Consider the following 14,880-nt stretch of genomic DNA (forward strand, 5'->3'; position numbering starts at 1 on the left):
TATCTATCTATCTATCTATCTATCTATCTATCTATCTATCTATCTATCTATATACATACATAATTTTTTTTCCCCTCCAACTGCCCTAATACTGACAAAAGTCTCATTAGTTATAAATACCATCTTTCTATGCAGGAATGTAAACAGTTCAACCTTAATAAGTCTCTTATGATTTCTCTTTTCCTGTTTACCTCTTCATGTTCCACTTGAGTCTTGTATTTGAAAGTCAAATTTTCTATTCAACTCTGGTCTTTTCATCAAGAATGCTTGAAAGTCCTCTATTTCACTGAATGACCATTTTTTCCCCTGAAGGATTATACTCAGTTTTGCTGGGTAGGTGATTCTTGGTTATAATCTTGTCTCCTTTGCCCTCTGGAATATCATATTCCATGCCCTGTGGTCCCTTAATGTAGAAGCTGCTAAATCTTGTGTTACCCTGATTGTGTTTCCACAATACTTGAATTGTTTCTTTCTGGCTGCTTGTGATATTTTCTCCTTGACCTGGGAACTCTGGAATTTGGCTACAATATTCCTAGGAGTTTTCCTTTGGGGATCTCTTTTAGGAGGTTATCAGTGTATTCTTTCAATTTCTATTTTGCCCTCTGGTTCTAAAATATCAGGGCAGTTTTCCTGGATAATTTCTTGAAAGATGATACCTAGGCTCTTTTTTTGATCCTGGCTTTCAGATAGTCCAATAATTTTTAAATTCTCTCTCCTGGATCGATGTTCCAGGTCAGTTGTTTTTCCAATGAGATATTTCACATTTTTTTCTAATTTTTCATTCTTTTGGATTTGTTTTACAGTGTCTTGATTTCTCATAAAGTCACAAGCTTCCAATTGCTCTATTCTAATTTTGAAGGAAGTATTTTCTTCAGTAATCTTTTGAACTTCCTTTTCCATTTGGCCAATTTTGCTTTTTAGGGCATTCTTCTCCTCATTGGCTTTTTGGACCTCTTTTTCCATTTGGGTTAGGCTATTTTTTAAGGTGTTATTTTCTTCACTATTTTTTGGGTCTCCTTTAGCAAGCTGTTGACTTGTTTTTCATGATTTTCTTTCATCACTCTCAGTTTTTCCTCTACTTCTCTTACTTGCTTCTCAAAATCCCTTTTGAGCTCTTCCAAGGCCTGGGATTGATTCATGTTTTTCTTAGAGGCTTTGGATGTAGGAGCTTTGGCTTTGTTGTCTTCTTCTGGTTGTATGTTTTGATCTTCTTTGTCACCAAAGTAATATAATATAGTCTGACTTTTTTTGTGCTGCTTACTCATGATCCCGGCCAATTACTTGAGTTTTAAACTCTTTGTTAAGGTAAGAGTCTGCTTCCAATGTGAAGAATGTGCTGTCCCAAGCTTCGGGGGTTTGTACAGTTTCAGAGCTACTTCTAGGTACCTGTAAATTTTCAGTTCTTCCAAGGTGCTATGATAAGGGGCAAGTTGTTTTCTCTCCACCACTACAACAAGCTCCACCATGTCAGCACTTCTCCTCGCCCCAGGACTGACCCTCAGAACTGTGACCCAGATCCAAGCATGGGCAAAGCAAGACATTACTGCCCCAGCACTGGCAAAAAGATTCCTGCAATCCCCCTCTGATCAGCCACTGGATTCCCCTTCAGTCTGTGGGCCAGAAGCTCAGTAGGCAGCCGCGGCCCACACTCGGGACTTGTGGCTGAGACCTAGCTCCTTCTCTCACTGCAGTCACAGACTTTTCTCACCAACCTTCTAAGTTGTCTTCAGCATTCGTGGGTTGAGAAGTCTGGAAGCCACCACAGCTGCCTGTGATTCAGTCCTCTGAGGCCTGCTCCAGGTTTGCTGCGGCCTGTGCGCCCACGCCAAACTGCACTCCTCTCTCCGCCTGGTGTGATATACCTTTGTGATCAACCATCCAGGCTGTCCTGGGCTGGAAATTTGTTTCACTCTGTCTTTTTGTGGGTTCTGCTGCTTTAGAATTTGTTTAGAGCCATTTTTTATAGGTATTTGGAGGGGTTTGGGAGAGAGCTCAAACAAGTCACTGCTTTACCTCTGTCATCTTGGCTCCACCCCACCATGATAGATTATTAAATATGTAATATTCCTGTTCCTCTTTTTGAGAGTATGGAGCAAGACCTCAGGGAGTAGTATGTTTCTCAGCAGACATGCCTTTCTTTTGCTCATTGTCACCAAATGACTTGCTATTATGGGTCTGGGCATTAAAATGGATATAGAAGTCTAGTCCTGAAACTTTCAGCCTCAGAAATTAATAATTCTTGGTGAAATACCGAAATAGTATCCATGTGTATTGAAACATTCATTTAAAACAGTAAAAAAGCTAGAATACAAATTCTGTTCTTTGTCTATTATTTCTGGCACAGCAACTTGTGGAAGGTGTCGTAAGAAGATGAAAATAGAGATAAGGGCAGTAAAAACATCACTAGACTTAGAGTCAGCAAGACCTGAGTTTGTATTCTCCCTCAGATACTTACTAGCTACCCCAAGCAAGTCATTTAACTCCAGTTTCCTCACCTGTAAAATTTGTACACAAATCACATCCACTTTGCAAAGTTGTAGTAAAGATCAAATGAGATAACATGTAAAGTGCTTTTCAAACCTCAAAGTACTATGTAAATGCTAGAGATGATGATGATGATGATGATGCCAGGCCCCACAGGACTATTGACCTAAGCCAATTTACTTTCCATAAAAAAATTAAAAAGAAAACATAAAAAAAAGATGCATACAAATCAACGAAGTCCCAAGCCTCAATTTGAAATTGTCACCAAAAGTTACTCGAAGTTGACCTAGCTATAGCACTATTAGGCCAAATACCAAAGAGATCAAAAAAAAAAAAGAGTGTACGTGTGTGTCTGTGTGTGTGTACTGTATATTCACTATAGATACATATATACTATATATGTGTATATTGTCAAGTATCATTTTATATACATATAGTCAAGTGTCACTATATATGTGTATATATATATATGTATGTGCATATAACTGTATGACAAAACACACACACACACAGAGGAGGTAATTGATGTTCTCTGATGAAGATTCCATTCTTGTTGATTCCAAGGAGGTTCTAGATGTGCCCAGGATAGGGTTATTTTTGAAGGAGCTCCAAAAGTAAAAGAATAGCTACCTCTTTGGTATAAATTATGATATAGGGATATAATTGAATATTATTGTGACATAAGGGATTATTAAATGGACAGTTTCAGAGGAAAGTTGGAAGACCTTTCTGAACTCATACTGAGAAAAGTCAGATGAACTAGAATAATTCATACAATGATGAAAAAAAAATTCTAGAGACAACTTTAAAAGACTGCAGAATTCTTATCAATGCAACAATAAGCCACAATGCCAGACCACTAAAGATGAAACATGTAACTCACCTCCTGCTGGAGAAGTGATGGACTTAAAATGCATAGAGAGATGATATTTTTTTGGACATTGCAAATGCGGGGATTTGTTTTGTTGGACTTCATATTAGAAGATTTTACTTTTCATTTTTTAAAAATTGTTCAGTTGGGGTGTGGCAGTGAGAAGGAGAGAAAAGAAGTGCTTGTGAAAGTACAAAATGTTCCCAACTTCACTTCTGAGGCTTTGAAATGCCCATTGGTCCCCAGGCACTCTCTTCTGTTCCATGTACCGGCCGCGCCGACCTTCTGCCGGCCGCGCCGACCCTCTCCTCCTATAAGGAGCAGGCTACCAGTGTCATACTCACTTCCGAGTCTTCGGTACTCAGCCGGATAAACACACAGAGACGAGCCATCGGGAGGCGCCAACACCAGAGCTTTATTCAGAGGCCATCACAGCAAGCCATCACAGCAAGCCCAACCAGCAAGGCCAGAGCCACAGAGCAGGAGCCAAGAGAGAGAGCGCATGATCTGACCACGCTCGTTCCTAAGTACCTACCTAGCCCCTCCTCCCCAGCCCGCTTACTAGCCAATGATTGTAGGGTCAGATACCGGAAGGGGCTGTCTGAGTTTAGCACACCAAGGGGGGAGGGAGTGACGTAGGAGGCTAGGACCGGATACAGGAAGGAGGCGTCTGGGATTAGAGCATAGACAGAGTACGTGACCTAGGAAGTCAGACCCAGATACTGGGAGGAGGGGTCTGGGGTCAGTGCTACACAAAGGGACCCAGGAAGTCAGGAAGGTCACAAGATGGAGGCGTCTGGGGTTGACGTTGCACATAGGGAGGGGACTAAGCAAAGGGAACTCAGTCCTCTGCCGTCCCACTCCCACATGGCACCGCCCCTTGCCTCAGGAGCTCAAGCTCCGGCTACTTCCTTGCACCCAGCTTATCTCACATAGCACTGCCCACTGCCTCAGGGCTTCTCCGTACCCAGCCCATCCCAGTCCACCACGACTCCGCCTACCACAGCCTCTGCCTTGACTTCCAAAATACCCAGATTCTACCCCTAATCTTGCCACAGCGCCCAACTGGCAACTGCCAACATCAGACAGTCCCTCACAGTTCCAGCTCCATCATCATCTTCACCCCTCTTCCCCCTGAACAAATTCATCACTAGGACACAACACAACGGAGATTTCTTCATCTTTCTTACTCCTTACTTCACCAATACTTCAATTGCTTCTGCCTCCCTGATTGGAAGGCTAGAGGACAGAGCAAAATTAACTCCTCCCATAGATTCCCTTAAGGGCTCAAAATGCCAGCCATATCTTCATTTGCCTCTAGCTGCTCTGGCAATTCCTTCTCTCTTCTGCTTCCTCTTGTATGCTGTCTTCCCCTATTGGATTGCAAGCTTCTTGAGGGCAAGAGTATTCTTTCTTTTCTTATTTGTATCCTAAGAGCTTAACACAGTGCTTGCCACATAGTAGGACTGAATAAATGTTTTTAGTATCATAGCACAGTCATATGCTTTTTGGCACAGGATATCATGTTCTATCACTTAGTGAGGATGTTAAGGAGCTATATAACAACAACAACAACAATAATAATAATAATAATGCTTTTCATTCATTTAACACTTTAAGTTTTGCAAAGTACTTTATGCACTTTATATCATTTGATCCCCCTAATAATCCAGTGAAGTAGTTGTGGTTATCTTTGTTTTCAGATGAAGAAACTGAGACTGAGAGAGGTTACAAGTGTCTAGGTTCACACAGCTTATGTTCATACAGCTCACAATCTGAGCTGGAGTTTGAACCTGGTCCTTTCAAACTCCAATTCTAGTACTTGATTTAATGTTATGCTGCTTTGCATAACATAGGTAAAAATGACTCTAAATGAACATACTGTATCTGAATATATAATGAATAAAACTGTATCTGACAATTTGCCAGAGCAGCATATTCTCAGCTGGGGGATGGAAGAGAAAAGTAGCCCTACTTAGCTAGATTCTGAGCTCCATCACCAACCCTCATCCCCACTCCCACCATGCTGATTTAGGAGAACTGAAGGAAACCCTAAGGTTATATAAACTTTTATTGCTGCTTAGATCTCAGAAAATCTAGGAATCATTAGTACTGGAGATTCCTAGGTGATTGAGCTATTACTTCCTGGATCCCAATCAGAATAAATTAGGGGATAATGGTGATTGCCTGGGGCAGTCACTGAGGCAAGGACACAATCAATAGTCTTGAAGGTCTGATGACCCCTGGAGGAACATACAGTAAGGTTTCAGTTATTTGGAGGGCTAGTAACCTAGAAAACTGGCTCAGAAATCAAGGTCTGGGATTAGGAATTTTGTGTATTCTGAGGCAGTAAAATTCCAAACAAGAAAATATTTAAGAGTTGAAAATTCCCTGTCCTGCATTTTCTAACTATTGAAGTACACTTTGTTGGAAGAGCTTGAATCCTCGGTCAGATCAGAAGACCTCTGAGGTTTTCCTTTCTACTAGAGGAAACAGTCTAACAGCTTAGTGAGTGGTGAAGAGACTATGCCAGCCCTTGGTGGGAGTGAAGAGGGAGTTAGTAGCAAGATAGCTTCAACCTTTGGATTGGAAACCCTTTACACAGCCTGAAAATTATAACAGTGCTTTGAACCAACCAGTGCTTTGGGGTACATTTTAGATACTTAATAAACATTTTTAATGGAATTGAACAGGTATAATTAGTTCAAAACTGTCCCTTTCATTGGAGAATATTCATGGTAATTCTGCAGTCCATTATCATCCCTAACTGGGAGCTGAGGCCAGTAGAAAGAAGAGTAAGGACATTCCCACAAAATGATTACATGATAAAAACAAAAAGTAAATTTGATTTACCTTACCAAACAGAGCAAAAGCAAAGACAATTCTGTGTTTTTAATTATTTTTTTTTCTCTAAGTAGCCTCCTGTTATCTAGGGATTGGAAAGTTCCATTCATTCAGCCATTCACAATGTACTCAATGTTTATTATGTGCTTAGTCCCATTTGAGGTATTTTAATTATTAAAATTTTGACTGAACATGTGATTTCCTCAGTTTAAGGAGTTTCAGGTGAGGAACTTCTACTCCCAGTATAGATCAGTACCCCTTTAGCAAAGTATAGGTTTTGAGACTTGCCTGGGGCACTGAGCAGTTGTCTTAATGCAGCCTCAGGAAGGTTTGGGATACTGAGATCCAGTACAAGGAAATATGGAGCACATGAGACAGTAAAGAAAGCCAGCTTTACTGATGGGAAATACTCAAATGAAGTACTGCCACAAGGATGATAGAAACAGGTCAGGTCCACTAGGCTTCCCTCCAATAGGTGGATTTTGCCTCACTGGAGGCCCTGGAGGGATTTCTTTCCCCTCCTCCCTCAATCAATTAAGTCAAGTGGGTTTTTATAGGGGTACTTGTCAGGACTAGCAAGACCAGGCATTGGGAGAAGGGATGAGGAACCTGGACTATTTCTTGCTAACTGGGGGAAAGAAGCCTCCTGAGGAATTGCGGGCTATGTGATATTCAAACTTCTTGATGTCAGGAAAAAAAGGAGCTTTGGGGTTACTACTTCAGGTTTTAGTCTAACGGGGATGGGGTTTTTGAGTTTCCTGGGGCTATTTTTTTAGCTGTTTGGGACTGTATTCCTTACAGTGGTCAAATGACTTGCACAGGGTCACACAGCAAGTATATGTCAGAAGCTAGACTTAAACTCAGGTCATTCTGACTCTAAGACCTGCTGCCTTCTATAAATGAAGATTAAAATACACAGAGAACATGGTCCCTATGCATTAGAAGTGTGCAGTCTCATGAAGGAAAAATGATAGGAGATGTACACAAGAAGGTATAATGAGACTATATTAATTATTGATTCATTTTTTGTCTTCAATCAATCAACTGTTTAATTAACAAGTATTTATTAATTATATAATATACTCAAAGCACTATGTTAGAATCTAGGAATACAACAACAAAAGGAGCAAAATCCCTGCCTTCAAGGAGCTTCTATTCTACTAGCAAGAGAGAGCAAATATAAGATAAAAAAATAACATATAAAATGCATGCAAAAATTGGGGGGGCACAGAAACTAACAACTGGGGAGATCAGGGAAGTTCTTTTGAAAGAAGATACCATTGAGATGAACCTCAAAGGGAAGTAGGAGTTTCAAGAAGCAAAGGGGACATTCAACAGTATAGATATACAGAGGTACAGATGGAATACCATGTTTGGGAAATAGCCACTAGATTGGATTGACTGGAATTTAGAATGTGTGAAGAGAAGTAATATGTGATAAGTCTGGGAAAATAATCTGGAACAAAAACTTGAAGGGTTTTAAATGCTAAACCAAAAAATGTGTAGTTTATCCTTGAGCCAAAAGAGAGCCACAAAAGCAGAGGGGAAGCAGGGAGTGACAGGATCAGACCTGTGCTTTATAAAATCAATTTGGCAGTTTTGTGAAACACAGATGAAAGAGATGAAAGACTGGCCATAAGCAGGGACCTCAATTAGGAGGCTCCTGAAATAGTCCAGGTCAGTGGTGATGAAGGCTTGAACCAGGGTGATCATGATGTCTAACACTTCATGATCTCCTTTAGGGTTTTCTTGGCAAATATAATAGAGTGGTTTGCCATGTCCTTCCCCAGCTCATTTCATAGATGAGGAAACTGATGCAAACAGGGTTAAGTGATTTGTACCTAGTGTCTAAGGTCAGATTTGAACTCGGTACGCTTGACTTCAGACCCAGTACTGTATCCACTATACCACCTAGCTGCCCTACCACTTGACAATTAGTGGTCTATGGGCACTAAGTCATAGTGGAAAGTTAAGCATGACACAACTGGATGGATAAAACTCGGTGATTATAAGAATGGTAGTATTTTCAACAGAAATAGGGAAGATGGAGGAGTGATGGGTTATGCATTTAAGGGGAGAGGTAATGAGCTTATTTGGGGACATATTCAATGCCTATGGAATATCTACTTGGAAATCTCCAGTAGGCAGCTACAGATGTAGGACTGGAAATTTGGAGAGAGAGCAGGACTGAATATGCAGATTTTAGAGTCATCTGAGTAAAATGTTATTAAATATATGGATGCAGATGAGATTATCAAGAGAGATAATAATTCTTTTTTCCTGGTTCTCCTCCTCCCTGTCTGCTTGGTCCTTCTCAGTCTTCTGTGCTGAACTATTTATCTTCAGCTCCCCTAGAATGAGTATTACGCAATCCCCTGACCTGTGTCCTCTTCTTTATTTATACTTATTCCCTTATCTTTTTTTGTCTCCCAATGGTTAAATTAACATCTGTGCTGAAGATTCTCAAATTTCTCTCCTAAACTCCATCACCAATTACCTGCCACACATCTCTAAAGGACGTCCCACCAGCATCTTAAATTCAACATGTCCAAAATTAAATTCATTATTTTCCCTCCTAAAACTTCACTTAAATGAAACCCTTATGTCTCTGTTGGAGTCTTCACCATTCACCACTCATTTTACAAGATCAAAGTTACCTTCTACTCTTTCTTGATTCCTCCCCCCTCCTATATAATCAGTGATCAAGTCTTATCAATTCTATCTCTACAATACCTTTCACATTCATGGGTCCTCCCCTTGACTCTCAAGACCATCATCTAAGTCTAGGGCAGCCCTCATCATATTTAATTTGTACTATTGAAATAAGTTTGTGATTGGTCTTAAGGCCTGGGATTTCTACTCTTTTCAATTGAATCTTCTCATAACTGCCAGCATAATCTTCCTAAGGCTATGTTATTCTTTTGTTAAAAACCATCAATGACTCCCTATTATCTCTGAACAAACAAACAAAAATTTTTCAAGCTAGTATTTAAGATCAGCCATAATCCTTTCCAAAAAGTCATGCTTTTGGGAAATGGCTAAACAAGTTGTGGCATATGATTATGATGGAATACTACTGTGCTATAAGAAACGATAAGCTCAATGATCTTAGAAAAAACATTGATAGACTTGCACAAAATAATGAAGAGTGATATGAGCAGAACCAAGAGAACATTATATACAGTAACAACAATATTATTTTAATAACTAGAGTGACTATGTCATTTTGACTATTATAAATACCCACATTAACTACAAAAAACATATGAAGGAAGGTGTTATCTGCATTCAGAGAAAGAACTGATAAATAGAAGTACATATAGAATGGTTTTATCTATATACGTGTATCTGTATGTATACACACATAGGTGTATATGTATTATATATATATTTTCTCACACACACACACATATATATAATATATATATTATATATATATATGAACACATACACATATGTTTGTGTCTAATGGTGGCCATTTCTAGGGCAGGGGTTGGTGAGAGGGAAGAAAAAAAGTCATATCCTAACCCATTTGGGCTATTAACTATTCTCTAAATAAGACTTTCCATCTCTTGCCTCTGTACATTCACATAAATGATGCCTTGCGTTTCATTCTGCCTTAGCCCTCAGAATCCTTATCTTTATTCAGATTCATCTCTGGTGTTACCTCCACTAGAAAGCTTTCCTTTATGCCCTGAATTATTATAATGATTCTGCCCTCAAAAAGACTTGTTTATGTTTATGTTGTATATTGTCCCAGCAGAATGTCAGCTTCTCAAAAGCAGGGGTTGTCTTATTTTTCACTTTTCCAGGTATAACTCTTAGTGCAGGCCACATCTTGGACTCTGAATAATAATTTTAATTGAATGTAACTTATGGATTCAACTAAGGAGCTAAATGGGATTTCCTATGAAGAAGCATACATTTCCATCTGGGGATTAGGGGAGACTACACAAAGAAAGCAGCATTTGATTTGAGTTTAAAAGAATTGATGCTATTTCTCTGTCACAGATTGAGGGATTGGGCATGCATTTTTTTTTTTTTTTTAATAGTGGGAATGATACGAGCAAAGTGCAGGGATAGGAAAGGGGAGTGACTAATTGCCCAGCTGGTCTAGATTAGGGCATAGGGCTTGACTCGTGTAAGGGATTAGTATCTGGGTGTTTTAGTTGTAGAGTGTGAAAGGACTTCAGAGGCCATCTATTCCAACCCTCTCATTTTGCAAATTAGAAAAAAGAGATTTAAATGGAAGTGACTTTGCATTACAACACGGATATATTGTAACAAAGGCCAAATTTGAATGTAGGTCTACCGGACACCAAATACAGTGTGGCTTTAGAAAGGTAAGTTGGGTCCAGATTATGGAAGCCAAAGAACTCGTAATTTCTCCTCTAGGCAATAAATGGGGACTCTCAGATTGTTTTTGGAGCAGGGGAATGGCGTGGTCAGAGTTATATTTTAAACAGACAATTTTGTTGGTAGGGTACGGTGGGTCTGAGGTAGGCACAAGTTTCAGAATGGGAAATCTAGAGAGAATATGAAAGCATAACTCAGAGATGTCCTAGAGAGACTACTGGGTGACTTGCTTCTTGAGTACAATTTTTTTTAACTTTTTTTTTTCCAATTTATGAAAGACCTATGGTGGTATTGAAGTGGAAACTGGAGAACTGATATTGCAGTTCAGGGCCTCTAGTTTCCAAATCAGTGGAGTTTCCATTATACCCACCTACTGCAGGAGCCATGCTGTCTCTTAGTGTTCATCAAGTGGGGTAAAGAAGAAAAACAAGCAGCCTATGGCTAGATAGTGGAAGAGAGAGAAAATAAGGAGGTACGTAACGTACCTCCTACGTAACGTAATACAGAAAGGACCTGGGTTTCTAGAGGACTACAATTCACCATTGAAAATAACACTAGCACAAAAACAGACCTAAGAATAGAGCCACTGATGAATAAATATTCCATGAAAGTGGCACCAAGGTTACCCACTTTATGCTCCTCACTTTATTGTCAATCATTTGAATCTTTTCGAGTGAGGACAGACATTTTTATAGCATTTTCTGTTTAGCATTGGACATCTGAAGTGGCACATAATACAAAAAGGGAGAGTTTTAGCCATAAATTGTGTTTTGCAAAGCAAAAGCTGCATAATAATGAAAAAGGGTTTTTTCCTCCTCTTATTTTCATTTTTCCTTGTCCACAAAAGAACCAAATCATTCTGAAAACACATTAGAAGTCAATGACAAAGTCATAGAAATCACTGACATGCAAAAATCCCTTCACACCAAAGGGTTCCTACAGTTGTGTTCAGGACCCGCTCCCACATGAGATATTCCCAGAGAGGAAAAACACAGAAAACTTAAATCCCTCTGTCTTTCCCTCCGTCCTTCTCCCCTCCCTTGCTCTGACAGTACTTTGGGGTGTTTCTGGATTGTAAGTGGATGCTTCCTTCACTCACACGTATTTTCAAAAGTGATCTTACCAGAGATGCTTGGAGCTGGAAGAGATCTTGGAGGTCATCTGTTCTAACTCTTCCATTTTACAGGGAATAAAACTGAGGGCAGGAGAGGGGAAGTGATTTGCCACATAGCAAAAGAGTGACAGGGACTGGACTAGAACCTAGGTCTCCTAGCTTTTTGTCCTGACATCATCACTTACTAGTTCTGTAACCAAAGATGTCACTTAATTACTCCGAACCTTGGTTTTCTCATTTGTAAAATGGGGATAATAATATTTATACTACCTCCCAAACACGGTTACTATCAGTGCAAATAATACGTGTTGTGTGCCGTATGAACTGTGCAGCATTATGCGTATGAATCGTTCTTATGGCTCTCATTTCCTCCAGACCGTGCGGCTTCCCAGCTCGCAGAATCATTGTCTGAGCTGGGTCGGGCCACAGAGTCCTTGTCATTCAAACTCCTCACTCACAGTCTTCCCGAGGCACAGAGAAGCAATGAAGATTGGTCAAAGTCAGAGAGCCAGTAAGTGGCAGACCTAGAACACAGGTTTTTCAGACTCTGAGTCCAGCACTCTTTTGAAAGCTTAGACCATATTGCTCCACAAAGGGAAGAATCCTCGGTAAGAAATTACTTATCTTTAATCCTTCACATTTTAAATCTGAGAAAAGCGGCAGGGCCACCTATACAATGTTAAATATGGTAGGAAATAAAGCACTCCATCTTTCTTCATGGCTACAATTTAAACACAAGAATTATTCAAATCAAAACTAAAATAATTCCTTCAGAAAAATGCCCTTTCTTCCCCCTTTCTAGTGAGTCCTTATCATAGCTATGTCTCTTCTCCTGCCTGGTACTCATTCCATCTTCTGTAATCTTGTGGGAATCTTTTTTCATGGCAAGTTTCATCTCCCATGCAACCCTACTCATTGGTACCTTCCTGCCTGAATCTCTGACATGGGAAAATAATTACATACATTTGATTGAGAAACTCCACCTAGATCCGTTTGCACTGGGCTCTGGCTTGTACAGAATAAGTCTAATGTTAGGGTATGCTCTCAAACATTTTTTTTGATTACTTGTCTCTCACTATATTCTCAAATATAAGATTATAGATTGTAGGTAGGTTGCTCTATAAATATAGGTAAGAAGGTACTCAGATCCATTACAAACACCCATGATAACAATGCATATTAGGTCTAGGATAACATTTATTCTGCTCCATAAAAATGCAGGAACATTATAGAGGACTAAAAGTATACCATACATAGTTCATGCAATTCCCTTCCCTCTTCAATGAGTCCCACCACACTTCTATGTCTAACATAGTTTTCCATACTCATACTGCCATCTCATGACTTGGACTCCCATTGGAAGGGAAACAAACTTGAGGTTGCTAGAGAGGTAATGCTGCCAACATTCCAACAAGTCCCATTTTCAGCTCCAAGATTCATAAAACTTCCAGAATTATGGTAATACCCTAAGGACTCAGACTCTCCTGGAAAGAATGTGAATTTGTACTTTTTAATCAAGCATTCCCTTTCCATCAAATTAGCACTGCCCAAATAATTAGTGATAAAAGTGGAGAGCAAGAACAGGTCTGTTGCTCTCCTATAGCATGGCTTATACCCCATAGCTGTTTTTCTAGCTTTTCAGGCTGTTTGTAAAATTTTCATATCCCCATAGAAGCTAGTGATGCTCTTGTGTCTTCTCTCAAAACTCTAAGTACTTGGCCACCTGGTTGAAAATCTATGTGTTTCTCCAACACCATTCTCCCCAGCCCCCCCATAGCCCGCTCTATAGATATTCAGTCTTCAGGATCTTGGAGGTTCAGGATCTCTATTCTTGGACCGAGTAGGTGAGATCTCATGAAACTCCTGTTTGCTTTTGCCTCATGGAAGACTTTAGCAGCTCAGAGGGATGAGGATACAGCTGGGTTTTCTTCTTAGCTACGCTGATCTCTATGTTTATATCTCTCTCAGAAAATCAGAAACAGAAGCTCACTACCCTGGAAGCTCATCAAGCTGATCTGGGAGCTCCCTGATGAATCAGTACCTCCAAATGGCATCACCAAATGACTGTGTAATATTGGACTGCACCAAATTGAGGAAGATTGAAAAGAGACTGGCATTGTCTCATCATCAGGTCCAGAAAGCTTCTTACATGATTACTGATCCACTTTATCCTCTTGCATGGCATTAAAACAATCCTATTTAACAATCTTGAGTAAAGTCTCATATGTGTCCCATGCATCCATAAACCCAGTGGAATCCTTGTTGATGGATTGGCTGTAAAACTGGTCTGGTCTGTCCTTGGCTCTTCTATTTTTATCACACACACACACACACACACACACACCTCCTTCCTCAAGGCCTACTCCCAGTTTTCTAAAGTTAATTTTTTTCTCAATTTTATAAGTTGAGATAGAACGTATTATACTAGGTGGGGCCTGCAGAGTAATTCAGGCCAACAGAACAAAGTTTTCCTGCTTGAAGTTTTCCACAAGATATTTATATGACAACCTCAGGTGCTGGGAATATAGCTGAAAACACAGAAATAATTAACAATAACAAAAATAATTCTTGGAACCAATAAAAGAACTGTCAGAAAATTCATGCATTTAAGATCATTCATTTGAATCTGGAGAACTATGCAGGTACTTACAGAGTGTATTTAATCTTACTTTACATATAATTCTTATTAGCTTGATTAGGTGATTTCCTGGAACACAGCATATTAGAAGCAGTAAATTAGAAGGAACATGAGAGAGAAGAAGAGGAGGGGAGGCTTCCAAAATCATTTACCATGACAAGACTGAAAGATATAATTAGATGACCTGTCAGTAAAAGAGAAGACAAAAACTATGTAAAAAAAATAAAATAAAAGCAGATAGAAAAGTGGAAATTCAGAGCAATCTGGGGCTATTTAGTATAGGGGCAAATCACTCTAGTCACCTCAGTAGCCCTTATGGGCATCACTGTATTAGAGCAGAATACAATAATTGATGTTCACCATGGACCCTGTATCTTTAAGACAAAGTTAAATTATAATCAGTAGGTTCTACATATGGAGACAGGAAAGAAGGTAGAGCATTTTAGAAATGCTCCATGGTGGTCAATTTTTTCTTTATTAATGCTTTGGTGCTTAAATGGGAAAATTTTGTTATCTTCAAAATGCAATTACAAGGAAGCCCTCTTTCCCTGAGGATGACAAGTTGAGTTATAC

General features: G+C 39.6%; 1 long non-coding RNA gene across 1 annotated transcript in view; it reads left to right on the top strand.

Moving 5' to 3' along the window:
- Window positions 1-13,842, top strand: part of LOC114047906 — a 57,238-nt gene extending 43,396 nt beyond the window's left edge. The window contains exon 3 of the long non-coding RNA XR_003569685.1: window positions 13,638-13,842. This is a non-coding gene — a long non-coding RNA (uncharacterized LOC114047906). The remainder of the gene's footprint in view (window positions 1-13,637) is intronic.
- Window positions 13,843-14,880: the final 1,038 nt, after the last annotated feature.

This window comes from Vombatus ursinus, unplaced genomic scaffold, assembly GCF_900497805.2.
Source record: "Vombatus ursinus unplaced genomic scaffold, bare-nosed wombat genome assembly UNPS02014791.1, whole genome shotgun sequence".
NCBI classification, from domain to species: Eukaryota; Metazoa; Chordata; class Mammalia; order Diprotodontia; family Vombatidae; genus Vombatus; species Vombatus ursinus.